Genomic DNA, 14,879 nt, shown 5'->3' with positions numbered 1-14,879 from the left:
TTACCACTTGCTTGTGGTACACACTGGCTGGTGTTCAAGCAGTGAGTCTTCATATCGATGTAAAACTTATGTTTACGACGTAGGATTTGAAATATCAATATTTTGTTCCATTAATTGGTAGGTTTGACCATACGCAATATGCCACAGCTGTGAGTGAGACGTGTATTGAGAATGCCTTTGGGTATGTTACTCCTTCAATTTGCCATTTTGAATGCTCTCTATATCACTGTTTCATAGTTATAAGTGTTAAATTAGCGTTTTGCTACAGCCGGTCACCTGGCATCTTAACGTAGTTACAGGGTAGACCGAAGTACGAAAAATGAATGAATGGATGTCATATTTTTCGAATGGCCGATAGCCGCAGGGTGAGATTGATAAAAGTGTTCCGAGTATTTTGCAGGATGTGGTTACAGTGCATTAGTACCATATGGGATGCTAACAGAGATATATAAATTTCATGACAATCTCACACCATGTTTGTTGGGCTGCAGAACAACATAGGTATCAGTAGGGGTAGCTGATTCACCTTGTATACTAAAACATTGCAGATAGGACCTGACTACAGTTGTGCTTGGCGGGCCAAACATTGCTGGTGGGCCCTGGGTTGACTTGTGTTCACGAGACTTGTTCATTTGGTGACACCTTTTGATTTTCTGGAACTAACTGATGGTCAAGGTTTATAAAGCATTGGTGTTGAAGGTTTTACTGTAGTTATTCCATGCTACCATTTCTTTCTTCTGTTTTATGCTTCATTTGTTTCATTTTCTAACCACATGTTTACATCACTCAATGAGATGGCACTTCCTAGATTGACCTCATGTTTAGGACGAAATATTTAATGAATTGTATGCAGATAAATATTCGGAATGCCCTGGGACAGGAAAAGAAGTCATGTTGGAAGGACTTTTGGTGAACTGTTCCTCTCATAGAAACCCTCATATACTTCAAGACAATAGACTGAAATAGATTTGAACAAATATTCACCCTCCCTTCATTTTAGTGATAATAATCAGGTCACAAATATTACAGTAAATTTCATCACAGTACGTACAAGATTAATGAAGCTAGTGTTAACTTTTTTAGATAATGGCTCTGGGAATGAAGGATGTGTAGTGTGAGGAGCACCCTGTCAGCATTTTGAATATCATAAATTTATGATTTAATATACCAAAAGATGACATCTTTTAAAATATTCAAGTTGATTGCTCAGTAACGAATATAATGTAATTTGTTGTAAATCTAGTCTTGGATTAAAATAATTTCAAACGTTTCTTTGCTAATTTTCAAAATTTTCATGAATTGAAGATGGTGGCCATTATAACTTCTAACCATGAGTGTATTAACTTAATAAATGCGTTATGATGGCCACACATTAATTTAAAACTTAAATAATGAATTATTAATCCATTTACCTCAAATTTGCTTTTAGTATGGTATCTGAATTTAATTAAAATACTCAAAATTCTGCCAAGAGCTTAAATTTAAGATGGAAGTTGCAACTGTCCTTTAAACATTTGTTATGGTGAATTTCATTTCACCAGTAAAACTGTTTCATTTGTCACTAGATTGTACTAGATTTTCAATTCTATTACTAGCCCCATTTTTCTATTATAATTCCACATCTTTCAATATAAAAATGGATATTATATTTTAATTTTCTTATCTTTTCAGTAAAGTTCCAGGTGCTTCATGTTTTACTTACCTGTCACTTTTCAGTTTCTGTTCAGAATTTTGTGAACCAGATCTAAATTAAGACATATTCTTTCATACCATTTAATATTGAATCAAATCCCCAAGTTTAGAAGAATCTCTTACAGGTACCTGGTTTCCAGAACATTGATCACTTGGCTCTCACAGCTTTTGAACCATACACTCATGTTATGAAACTTTGCTGCAAGTTCCTCGTACCATCTTAGTATGTAATTACTTTTGAGTCTCTGAATTTTATCTATTTCACAATCGGAAGGATACGTTCGGTATGAATGGGTATGCAGTGTGGTTGTATTTTAATTTGCATCATTTTTAAGGACATATCCCTTATTGAATTTTTCATCGATGTAACCTAACGTACCTTAGTATAAATTCCAATAATTTACAAGATAGACAAGCCTAGAGTTGCTAACTTTAGACAGCAATTTCTGTAATTGATGATTTTAGAACAGGGCGGTAATAATCACACGACACATGCCAATTATCTGTATTTTATTTGAAAATTAACGACGTTAATATTGGCCCCCAAGGTCTCCGTTTCTCTCACTGCTAAATTGTTACTTGTGTGGTCACATGAAAAGTATGGTCCACGGAACTTGAGATGCAGTTGCTGGGAAGGATTACTGCTGCTACAGAGCCTATCAGGCATCCTTCTGCCAGTATTATGGCTATTACAGATCCATTACTGCATAGAGCTCTGATGTGAATGTAAGCTCATAGAGAACATTTCAAGCCAAACCGTCAATATAAGTTGTTCACTGTGTTTTGTTTGTTTGCTTTTCTTTCTTGTTCACTGGTATTATAACAAGGTATTGAATACTTATTAAGACCTGATCTATTGTTATCCTTTGTAACATTGCAAATTGCATTTTGCTAACAGTTTTTAATCTGTGTATACCAAGTAAACCAGCTGTCACGTATAATATAGTTTTATGCCACTAATTGTTTATAGCCTACCTGAAAACATCTGTCCCTGTAGTTATGCCAGTAACTTAAAATTAATGCTAGATAACCTCTCATTCTGGGACATAGCAGTGTCTCTAATTTCTGTTTATTTGTCCTCAGAGTATACAACCATGTTAATAAACAAACAGTGAGCATAGCAGTTACTGATGTTTATTCCCATGAAGCTGAAAGGCGACCTACTTTCATGCTGTGGTTTGCATGGTGAAAGTACATCGGCCTGTGTAGAGGTCTCATATACGTTATAGTAAATTTAAGTAACATATCGTTGTTTTACTGATCAAATGTGGCAAGATCTGGCCTGTGTTTGAAAACGAAGCTCCATGTACAAGTAAAAATATTTATGCAATGTGGGGCTCAAACCAATGTGCCTACTATGATCTGATTAGCATTCCGAAACTTATTCTGCTGAGCTATGGGAACAGATGTGCAAAGGATGTGTATTAAGGCTATCTAGAATATAATTCTTGATTTTGCTGTTTTACAGTTGTGTCATGTCACTGTGTCATGGTTTTAAGCATTAATGACACCTTTTACTACATCTAACTTCTTGGTATGACCTAAAACCACCATTTTTAGATTATTGTGAAACAACTGATTGAAAGAATGTTACATATTTGGGATGGCCTCCTCCTCCTTCTTCTTCTTCTTCTTCTTCTTCTTCTTCTGCTTCTCATGGTGCGAAAGGTTAATAGAGTCCAGTATGCTTTATATGCTTCCAGCGAGTTGTTACCATATGGGAGGCAAGCAGAGGAATATCGACCATCACGACTAACACGTATTACTGGATTACAAATCTTCCAAAATTAAAAGGGGGCAGCTGATTCACCTGGTATGTAAGATCATTTTCCTTTCTGTACGTTTTTAATATTGGTATTTGGTTTTTATATCAGACAGGGTGGTTGATGACCGATGCTGGGCTCCTGTTCATTTTTGTCTATTTGTAACAGTATCACGTGAAAATGACTGAGTGGAATTTCATGAAACATGGCATTTTAGTTAAGGATAAGGATGATTAAAGTCTTTGCTACTCATTTTGGGATTTGTATTGAAGAGAATTTGGGTTGAAAGGAATGCTGTTAATATAGGCTAATATCTTTCATAATAATAGCCTAATCGAAGTAATGTGTATTCTTAAGGTTGCGTAGTAAAGTTATTTCCCATCATCTGTCTCCCGTATCCTTTATTCATGTGACCAGTAACAAAATATTGTTGTTCTAGTGTTCGAGACCTAGTGTGAAGGGGAGGGAGTAGTATGGTTCACTTTTTTGTCACCCCAACTTCCTGACAGAATCATTCTGATTTTCAAATTCATTGTGTAGAGTTGGATCCTGCTGAGCTAGAGTTCTCAAGGTCTTACACGTGCATCCAGTTTGCGGTCAATGCAGGCTTTGCTATGACAACAGATCAGTCACAAAATTTATCCTCTCTTCCATTAGGTTGAAATCAAGCAAAGGGTGTTTCTCTCACGGCGTGCATTATATTTCTTGCTTTGGTGTGAGATTAAATGTCTCACTGTTTGTTCATGTCTGTCAGGGTAGTATGTCTAAAGTTGTGTGTAAGCAAGTTCTGGAATGCCAGGTCCATAGATAGACTGAGTGTATCATAGCAATCATTCTCATCATTACAGAACTACTGATATAACTTCAGGATTATGGAAAGAAATATGAGTGCTACATTTCAGTTTTTGGATTTTCGTATCATTAAACTGTACTATACAGCGCCCATAACCAAATTCTGAAATCCAGTTAGGGGATGGGTACTCTGTCTGACACACCTACCAATAAGAATTAAACCTGAGAAAATAGTCAGGTATGAAAAACCACTTAATTGTTCTGTTGAATAATGGAGTAATTTACATCACAGAAGTTGAATCACGCCTGAAACTGCATAAGTATGTAGAGGCAAATGTCCAGATTTCCTTTAATAAAAGGTTAAAACTGAAAACAGGTGTCCTCGAGTTTCTACTGGGAGTTCAAGAAAGTCTGAGATGGAGAATGAAACACAATGAGCGTGTATTGAAATCCCTTATGTTGGTAGAGAGGTGACTAGTCACCTTAGCCGCTCGAGGTGGTCTGGTAATTGTCTCATTCTATGCAGTAGAACGAAACTAGTGACTATTCTAATTTACCTTAGACTTCACTCGATGAAAATAAAAACAATTTTAATAGTACTGTAATAAAAAACATTTTAGTGATTGACTGATAGCAATGTGAAATCTAATATGATTTCTTTTTACTTTATTATCAGCTCATATAATTTGATGTATATTTTAACCTCCGTCAATACGGATGTAGTGTTTTTAGTTTATTATCTTAATTATTTGAAATTGTCATAAGCTTACACATTAGTTTTATGGTTATTGATCTTCACTAATGTGAACATTAGATTTTAGAGAATCACTATACTTTGAGATCACTAAGTTCGGGGCCCTGACCAAACCTTAGGTTAAGTTTATTGTGGCTGGAGATGCTTACGACAGTTAAGTGAAACATGTCCCAACTTATAACACCAGTTGTAATGATTGTATCCTAAATATAAGGATTGATAAGTATTGGAGAGGTGGTTTAACTTATTGTTTTCAATTACAGTTTTTATAATAATTTTACTGATTCAATTTATTTTATTCTGTTCACGTTACTGAATCGAGACAGTGATCCGATTCGTGCCACATTAGAGTCACCGTTCCTATTGCATCTGTGTAGTATGTACTGGCAAAACAGCAGCAACAATATTCAATGCTTGCTGCTGCCATCTGGTCTTCATTCTGTGAACTGCTTTCCTATGCATCATGTAGCTTTCAGATTCAGGTTTCTCCTCCAACCACCTCTTCGCATCAAATTTAGATGTCACAAAACCTTTCCCCCACAGTGACAACTCCATTAAATAAGTATATGGAATTAGATGAAAAAATATCTATACACACAATCATCAATGATCTGCATTTAGAGCTGTTGCCCAGGTGGGATATACCCTATCAACTGTTTGCCTATCTTTTCTTAAATGATTTCAAAGAACTTGGAAATTCATCGTATTCACAGTAAGTATATAATACAAAAAAATAAGTTAAAAAATGAAATTCAGGAAAAAATAAGTACTTGTGCGCTACTATACATGCATATTATATTACAGCACAAAACTTACGTAGTTATAATAATAATCGATACAGCTCAAACTTTCTACACAGACGTGTGTTTCACAGTTGTCAGAAAGTAACAACTCAACAAAATACAGAAAGTTAGATGTAAAAATATCTGTTTTCACAATAGGTAGCCTACATATTATCATTAAAAAAATGTTTAAAATGAAATGCATGTAAAATGACTTCTCCCGTACATCAGTCCTTCCTCATTAAGTTACAGTACAAAAATGATGTGCCAATTAATAATAATTATAATAATAACTGACATAACTTATACACTAGTTATGGTTTTCTGCAGTTCTCTGAAAGCCAAAACTCTGTTATATATACAGAATTAGATGTAGAAATGCCTGTGTTGAAAATAAGTAGCCTACATATTAAATACAAATAAGATAAATTGCTTTACGTTGCATCGACACAGATAGGTCTTGTGATGACAATGGGAGAGTAAAGGGCTACGAGTAGGAAGGAAGCGCCAGTGGCCTTAATTAAGGTACAGCACCGGCATTTGCCTAGTATGAAAATGGAAAACTATCTTCAGGGCTGCTGACAGTGGGATTCGAACCCACTATCTCCCGAATGCAAGCTCATAGCTACGTGACCCTAACCGCATGGCCAACTTGTTCGGTCATCTTTGAAAATGTATTTTTCTATCAACAGAGGATTTCTTAATTAGTCATATTTTGTATAGGCTGCCCGAGATGTACAGTAGTACATTGGTTTTCTGATTCAACATATTTTTGGTTAAGCTATTGCATCAGTCGGCTCACTTACTCACTGTCCACGTACACTGGTGATCTTGTGATTCGATTATTGAAGTATTATGCGATGATGCAACATGCGAACTGAGAGAATACCGAGCGGTACTTCTTAATATAAAACAAACGATTTTGAGCAGTCATGAGCATGACTCATAGTCATAGGTTAGGCTAGAGAGCTGAGTTGAATTAATTGCGAATGTCAACTAAGTTATAATACTGATTCATTAAACTAATAAATAAAATAAATAACCTACCTAATTGCTAGCTAGGTAACTTGGAATTACGTTTTGGCTGCCTTTTTAACATTGCAAATAAATCCATCTATTATTTAATCATTTTATTGGCTTTGCGTCCCACTATTTTTTTATGGTTTTCGGAGATGCCAAAGTGCCGGAATTTAGTCCCGCAGGAGTTCTTTTGTGTGCCAATAAATCTACCGACACGAGGCTGAAGTATTTGAGCACCTTCAAATACCACCGGACTGAGCCAGGATCGAACCTGCCAAATTGGGGTCAGAAGGCCAGCGCCTCAACCATCTGAACCACTCAGACCGGCCATCTATTATTTAAACCTTCCTGTAAGAAAGGATATTGACTGAAAGTGGGTATTATTTTCAAATGGGCTGAGAGCGAGAGTCCGTTATAGCGTATGATTCTTTCAGTGTGCCATAACTGTATGTCTCGCTGCAGGGAAAGGTAGGCTTCCAGCCGATGTCCATTGTATCGATAATGAACCGTGTGTGTGTTGTGTCTCACTGATTCATGAGTGCACCACTCAGCACTGTCTGCTGTGAGTCAGCTGAATTGTGTGCCATGAGTTCGCCTTTCCTGTGAATCGATTCACTCGGACACTTGAATGAATCATTTCATTGCTTTGTATTATACACTCAGTAGCCAACACTATGTGATGATAATAGCACAAAGGAAGAGAGTGGGGGGTACAGTGAAAAGTGCTTTTGTAGAATATCTCCTCATAGTATAAATTCTAGGATGACTAAATTTAAGTGTGTTTGGTTTGTCCTGCTTCCCCAATACAGTACTGTAATTGAACGTAAATGAATGCAGTTGTATAATCTATACCACACTGAAAGAGTCGGAAATGGATTGGGCTGTCTCTTCTTTGTAAAGTGTTAATTTTTATCACAGATGATAAAATAGTTCTGTGTTGAGTATATGATAATGAAATTGGATATTCTATGAAATCTCAATTAGAACAACATGTCTTAAGTACGCTTGATGCCAGAAATAAACAGTTGTGATTTGCTAAAAGGAAAATTCTCCTGAATCAGATGCAGCAGGATTCTTCCGTCAGCTGTTAAATCTTTTGTTTACTAATTTCAGTCAGTCTGCTGTGTGCTAGAAATTCTCAGAATCTGTTTAAGGATTAGAAACTAGCTTGTGAAATGGCACACATGGACAGCAATTTCACCTGGATTGCTAAAAGCATTAAAAAGCTAGAAACAGCTGTGCGTCCCTTACTGGAATCCATAGATTTTGTGGAGAATGCAAGGAAGATACTGAATGCTGTGTGAGGAGATGTAGGAGAAAAAGTTTGAAGGAAACTTGATGTGATACTGGAAAAATCTGGGTTACAGCAGCTTAACATCAATGAGCTGGATTCTCAGTGGTGAAAAATGAACCCTCCTGAAGACATTTCTCCAAACCACTTCCACCTGCTGAAGTACTCGCCTATTATTTCTTGTAAGGTAGAGACATCTTTTTCTGCATGCAAGAACATTCCTTCAGATCATTGATGGACTTTCACATCTAATCATTTGGAAATGTATCACATTGCACACTGTGCCATCAATTTGAAATAACTGTTGAACTTCAAGATCTCAGTTTGCGAGTACCATATTTTAATTGGGAATTCATATTGGTTTAGTTCATTAGAAAAGTACACTAACTTCAACATTCTCAGTTAGCAACTGTTAAAGGAACTATTTGTCTTTGTATGGGGCAATATTTTAAAAGTGGCTTGGAACCCCACTGTCAGCCCCCTGAAAATGTTTTTCTTTGGTTTCCCATTTTATTTTTTTTTGTTAGGGGCTTTACGTCGCACCGACACAGATAGGTCTTATGGCGACGATGGGATAGGAAAGGCCTAGGAGTTGGAAGGAAGCGGCCGTGGCCTTAATTAAGGTACAGCCCCAGCATTTGCCTGGTGTGAAAATGGGAAACCACGGAAAACCATTTTCAGGGCTGCCGATAGTGGGATTCGAACCTACTATCTCCCGGATGCAAGCTCACAGCCGCGCGCCTCTACGCGCACGGCCAACTCGCCCGGTTTTCCCATTTTCACACTAGGCAAATGCAGGGCCTGTACCTTAATGAATGTCACAGTCGCTTCCTTCCCTCCCGTAGTCTTTTCGTATACCATCGTCGCTAAAAGACTTACCTGTGTCGGTGCAACATAAAGCAAATTGTAAATAAAAAAAAAGCACGACAGCTTTTTTTGAACATTAATAAATTTTGATTGTACACAATTGATCTTCATATTACATATTCACTTCACACTGTAGTGATTTAGGTTATTGATAGGGGAAATATTACATAAAAATTTGCTCTTAATCACTACATTGTCATCTTCTAAGGCAATGAAAGCCTCACCTTCTCTAATTTATTTTACAAGGGACACTTACAAATTCAATCTATCTTATTTTGTTGAAACTTGGTGTGCAGCATCAGTTCAAGTTCAGGGGATGACTTAAACTTCTACTGATGGTCCCTTTTAATGTCAAAATGAAGCATTAAAAATGAAGTATTTGATTGTTGACTTGTAGCAACCACTGCTCCCACTCCTGACTAATAGAAGGGAAAGGCTGATTCTAATAGCTGAAGAAGTGATGTTCAAACAAAATACAATGGAAAATATTACAACTTATGCAGTTGTGTAAATATCACTTGTGTTACTTTATCACAACTTCACCAGAACAAGAAAGGAAACTTGTAATATTCTTCTGATTTTGATACTTAACTGCACAGTCTAGATGCATAGGTCATGTGTTTTCTCCAGATCATTCTTTGGAGATAGTAGAAAAGTGACCAACAAAAGATGATCCTCACATTGTAGTTTTAGATGTGGTTGCGGAATCTCTAATGGTGGTATGATTCCTTGTACACAGAAAATTATCAGATTGGTACAAAAATGGGTACATTTGTGGAAAAACTGAGATGTTACAGCAATCGAGTAGCATATTATTTCAATCTCGGGGACAATGCTCCAGTTGCAAATTTTTATTTTCCTGGTTGTGAAACCCTTGTGAGGACCATTTGAATTTGGTGTAGCAGTATGGGTTTCCCCAATATATAGAATTTCTTTTGAACTAATTGCTTTTTCTGAATATTTAATGGGCTTTAATATTTGGCTTTTTAATATTTGAGACTTTATTCATGCTGCATCTTTACTCTGTTCTGGCACGTCACAAACTCTGCCTGTTGCAAAGTCTTTCTTTTCCCATACCATTACTGTTTGCTGTGATATTGATGGTTTCCAAAACATACAGCAAAGACTTTCATAATGTTCCCCATTGTCTTATGTCATTGGACATTAAAAAACCCACACCTAAGCCACCAGACACTCAACACTGAGATTACTTATATCTGCCATTATGTTCCTGTCCTCACTAAACCGAGTGGGAATAATGAAAATCTCCTCCTCTCTTCCGTCCATGACTGTGACTATTTATATTGTAACTATAACAATTGCCACCAGTTTAACATAGAAACCGAAGATCAGAAAAGTACCTTCAACTCTTGTCCCGTTCCTCTGCGGCAGAGTTGCTCAGCTGGGCACCCGTTGAGACTAACCCAGTGTGGCTGGGCAGGCTTGACGTAACTGCGGGCAGCTTGTTGTACCCGGATGAGATAGCCCATAGGTATCATGATTTGATATTATAAAATAAATTAAGGCATATGAGAATATTGAAAGATACTTAGTCAGTCTGGTGTGGACAGAAAGATTTCGACATTGTCAGGCGTGCTCGCGACAATCTGTCGCCAAGTGTTAAGCCTGTCATAATGGGTGATATATTTCCTTGTTGAAAGCTAAGAGGATTAAATCAAGCATTCAGAACAAGAGTGCTGATTGCTACGAGGAAATGAGGGAGCGTTTATTCTTGAACAAGGGGCAGTCCGTGCGTCACGAATACAGAGAAAATGTCCCAAAAAAGTTTCCCGTGCCTCCAGGCATATTGATGTTAAGTTGTCAGGGGGAGATGTTTAAACGAACCGCTGCAGTGACAGCCAATGATAAAATTTCTAAAGAGCTCCCAGATGCACCAACATGACAGAATACAATATGAACTCCAGTTATCTTCCCAGATAATAATAATTAAAATAGTCCAACCACCGAATTGAACAGATGGGATTTTTTTGATATCATCCCCATGTTGATTAATTGTAAGTTTGATGAATTAAAATATAGAATTCTAGGAAAAGACCCACGCTGTATTGCTATTGGTCAGCAAGATCACACCAGCGTAGACGCTGGCTTAGCGCGTGAAAAAGTGGAAGACAGAAATCAAGTAATATCTTCGTGATCGATGAACGATATGAGATCAGAATACGACATGTATCGCCAGTTTATTATGTGGGATAAATTAGGAGATCCAAATCCACCTGCAAGTGCCGATTTAGGATAACCAACCCCCCTCCCACGGATAACCCAGGCGGGAAACCATATCGTCCATAAATACCAGGATAGTGGAACCTCACATCATCAGTCGTTTGAAATAGTTTCATACTCGGACACGTTGACTTTGTAGGTCAGTACCTCGGGACGCATTCTAAGTCAGAGCTGAAAGTACGTGAGACGTTATGAGAGTGAAGATGAACAGTGAGATTATTCATAGTACCGAGTGACAATAATCAGTATAACTGTATGTTTAATACATTTATAAAGGTTTCATGTGATTGAAAATAAATAATTAATAGAACGTCAATAGTACTTTTTTGAAGGCAGTGTGTGGAGCCTGAAGTAATAATTTCAAGATAGACAGTGAAACAATTATCTGTAGCAGGGAACTGTAGGAGCGTGGCGATCACTAGACGGCCTAGAAGTACGTCAGGAAGTGCCGGTTGACTACCGCAATATGCACCGGGCCGAATAAAACGACACATCGTCGTAAAGTGTCACAGCTGGTTCCGGGCGCAAGTGAAGAAAAGAATTGTGAAAGTGTCATGGGTCTTTAGGCACCTATAAGTGTTTTATTGTATAAATCATTGTAAATTCATAATTGAGGTATTAATAATGGGTAATCGCCCAGGGCAGGTTTTTTTGTTATTATTATAAAGTTCCGCAGGATGAACGAGTAAACCACTACGGGGCCATGAGGCTTCTCATTCGCCACGAGACAGTGGAATTCTACACAGGAATGAGTACACAAATTTGATATATTTGGGGATGTTACCGCGACAAGACAGGGATAAGTATAAATTAATCATGGTTACTTAACGTAACGCATGGATCATGATCCATGATTTATTTATTTAAGATAGACGGACGAACTAATTTACATTAATGTAATTATGGGTTAGACTAATTAATTGATTATTTGTCTGTTGTATATAATGTAAGTATGGGACATATCTTACAATTAATGCATGCTGTTTGTGAATACTTTGATTGAAGTTCATTTCAAGTGTCAGATTTTTCTTTTATGCTAACCCAGTTTATTTTGATTTCTCAATCACTGCGGTGATGATTTGTACCTTAGTTAGGCATATTTGTTACCAGACATCCAGATTATGAAAGTGCCAGGGTGTATAAATTATGTGTTTGCGTACGGAAGGTCATGAGAAATAATAATAATGCTTTGTGAGTTCGCAAGTTAAAGTATAATAATAATAATGCTGTGAGAGTTCGCTGGTGAAAGTAATAATCAATGTGGAGATAACATGTGGCGTAAAAGACTTTAATTCTGGCAGTAAATTTGATTTTTACATAAATTGTTGATTTAACGTTTTTGGACTCTGTAATAACCATAAAAATTTGTTTAGAAGCGATAGAGGCACATGTATAGGATGGTCACGATATGCTGAAAGCCCAGAGTGGTTTGAGCCCATTTTTAATATTGGAAGTTGTGCGGGACAAAAATCCGGCATGAGGTGAAATTTGAGCCGTACTATTTTGATGATGAAATAGATGAGGCCTAAGACGATATAATATGCCGATTCCGGTGTTAGGAGTGGCAGAATCCACGCACCGAGGATTAATGATTGAATTAAATGTTTGAAGAGTTCCAGTGGAATAATTGGATTTCAAATGAAAAGGAAGGAATAATTTAGCAATCGCAGGCATTGGATGTATTTGCCCAGCCGCGATGTGCCATGGGATTTGAGATGTGTCTTGGGAGGACATGGTGTCCCCATAAAATTAACAGCAGTACGAAAATGAAGGTTGCAGTTCCGAATACCGTGGTGTCCCGACCGATGTGAATTGGATCTTGGTGGTTCATAATGGGACTTAACATATGCGACTAAATTCTAAAGAGTGGAAATTAAAATATATAGAACTTTCAATTTAATAATAATAATAATAATAATCCAAGTAGATCTTATCTTAATTGATTGCTTAGCGCCAAACTATACCGAAATTGTAAAAGCTTATGCATTAACCATAAATATCGCTAACGGTAGTGTAACATGTGAAATTAAGTTATCATAATAATAATAATAATTTGAAAAGGAATAATGGGAAGAATTTACTAGATTATTTTGAGAAGAAGAATAATAATGGTGAAATAAAATTAAAACATTAAATCCATGATGAATAAGTGATACGATAATGATAATCTCCACTGATGAAAATAATAATAATAATAATAATAATAATAATAATAATAATAATAATAATAATAATAATAATAATCATCATCATCATCATGATCATCATCATCATCATCAAAAGTTGAAGAAGCAGAAGAACAACAACTTGCAATATTTTTTCCGAGAATAATAATAATGATGAAAGGAAATTAAAATATTTAATGGGCGATGATTCAGGGTTACGAATATGATAATCTCTAATAATAATAATAATAATAATAATAATAATAATAATAATAATAATAATAATAATTTATTATGAAACTGATCATTAAGTTGTGCAGATTAATTACGAGGAAAAATGACCCTCCGTTTGAAACGTCGGCAAAGGTTAGCATATAATCATCCCCAATGATAAATGATAATAATCAAATATAGGATGATAATTGAAATAAATGGTATTAATAAAATAATTAATGGTAATCACAAAATATGATACTGATCAGATAAATAATGATAATTATTTAATAATCATAGGAAGATATGATAAGGACAGTCGTCATGTGTTGAATTGGTTGGAACCAAATGTTGATTTGCCATATGGGAGATTGTTGGCGGTATATGCAAAATAACCCACGGACAGCACATGTCTTAGTTGTGCGAGCATAATAAGGAACCTCTCCATATGTCTTGTCGTATTGACAGATGTAAATATTGAGATAAGCTTTGAGTTGACGAGCTGTCTCTGGCATGTTTGTGAATCTGGAAATATAGGCTAGAGTTTGTCCGTATAATTAGATCCTGTTTTAGATACGATAACATTTCCACAGTGGGAATCCGGCCTACTAGAATGTAAATAGTGACTCATATCCAACGGAACGTAGAGATGACAGTCAATAGTTACTCTCATGCCCACATCTCCGAAAGAAGATCTCCAGCGGTGAAATGTCCATTCATACAGACGTGGATTCGATCCCCAGTGACCAGTGGGGTGAATCCAAATTTATGTATTCTTTTTCAGGATGGACATTTCTAAGTGTAATAATTGTCATCACTTGCAGTGCGAAATAAGTAAATAAATTGCTCCTTATTACAAATTCAATAGGAAACAGTTTTCATATCTTTTTATTGTAGTTAGTCCAGTATGCCCATGAAATTTAAGTTGTCACTTCCCATTCCTATTGTGGAGTTCTATAATTAGTATCTATGAATGGGCCATCCACCTTACCTTAATTTGCATGCCCCGTTCATCCCTGTGTCCATTGGTGCGCCTACATATATATATTTTTAATTGTTATTGATTAAAATTTTTAACATCTTTTACAAACTGATCACCCCTGAGATTAAGGCTAGTCTGGGACTCAGGAGGTGAGCGGGTGCATCATGTAGCAAGCATTATGTCACAGTCAAGCGAGAGAGTGAACACATTTGGTACTGCAAAGGAGGAGTACCGTTCCGTTGTGGCCAGAGCTTTCCGCACACTATTTTCAATGAATTCTTGATTGGAGTACTGCATAAAAAAGACACTATAATCGC

General features: G+C 36.5%; 1 protein-coding gene and 1 long non-coding RNA gene across 2 annotated transcripts in view; both read left to right on the top strand.

Moving 5' to 3' along the window:
• Positions 1 to 14,879, top strand: part of LOC136863482 (transcription initiation factor TFIID subunit 4) — a 681,682-nt gene that overhangs the window by 205,234 nt on the left and 461,569 nt on the right. The window lies entirely within an intron of this gene.
• The window catches only part of LOC136864002 (uncharacterized), a 91,768-nt gene that overhangs the window by 22,526 nt on the left and 54,363 nt on the right, over positions 1 to 14,879 (top strand). The window contains exon 2 of the long non-coding RNA XR_010859237.2: positions 3,396 to 3,505. This is a non-coding gene — a long non-coding RNA (uncharacterized lncRNA). The remainder of the gene's footprint in view (positions 1 to 3,395; positions 3,506 to 14,879) is intronic.

The sequence above is a fragment of the Anabrus simplex genome, chromosome 2 (genome assembly GCF_040414725.1).
Source record: "Anabrus simplex isolate iqAnaSimp1 chromosome 2, ASM4041472v1, whole genome shotgun sequence".
NCBI lineage: Eukaryota > Metazoa > Arthropoda > Insecta > Orthoptera > Tettigoniidae > Anabrus > Anabrus simplex.
Note: the sequence above shows the minus strand (reverse complement) of the source record. Positions and strands in the feature narration are given on the sequence as shown.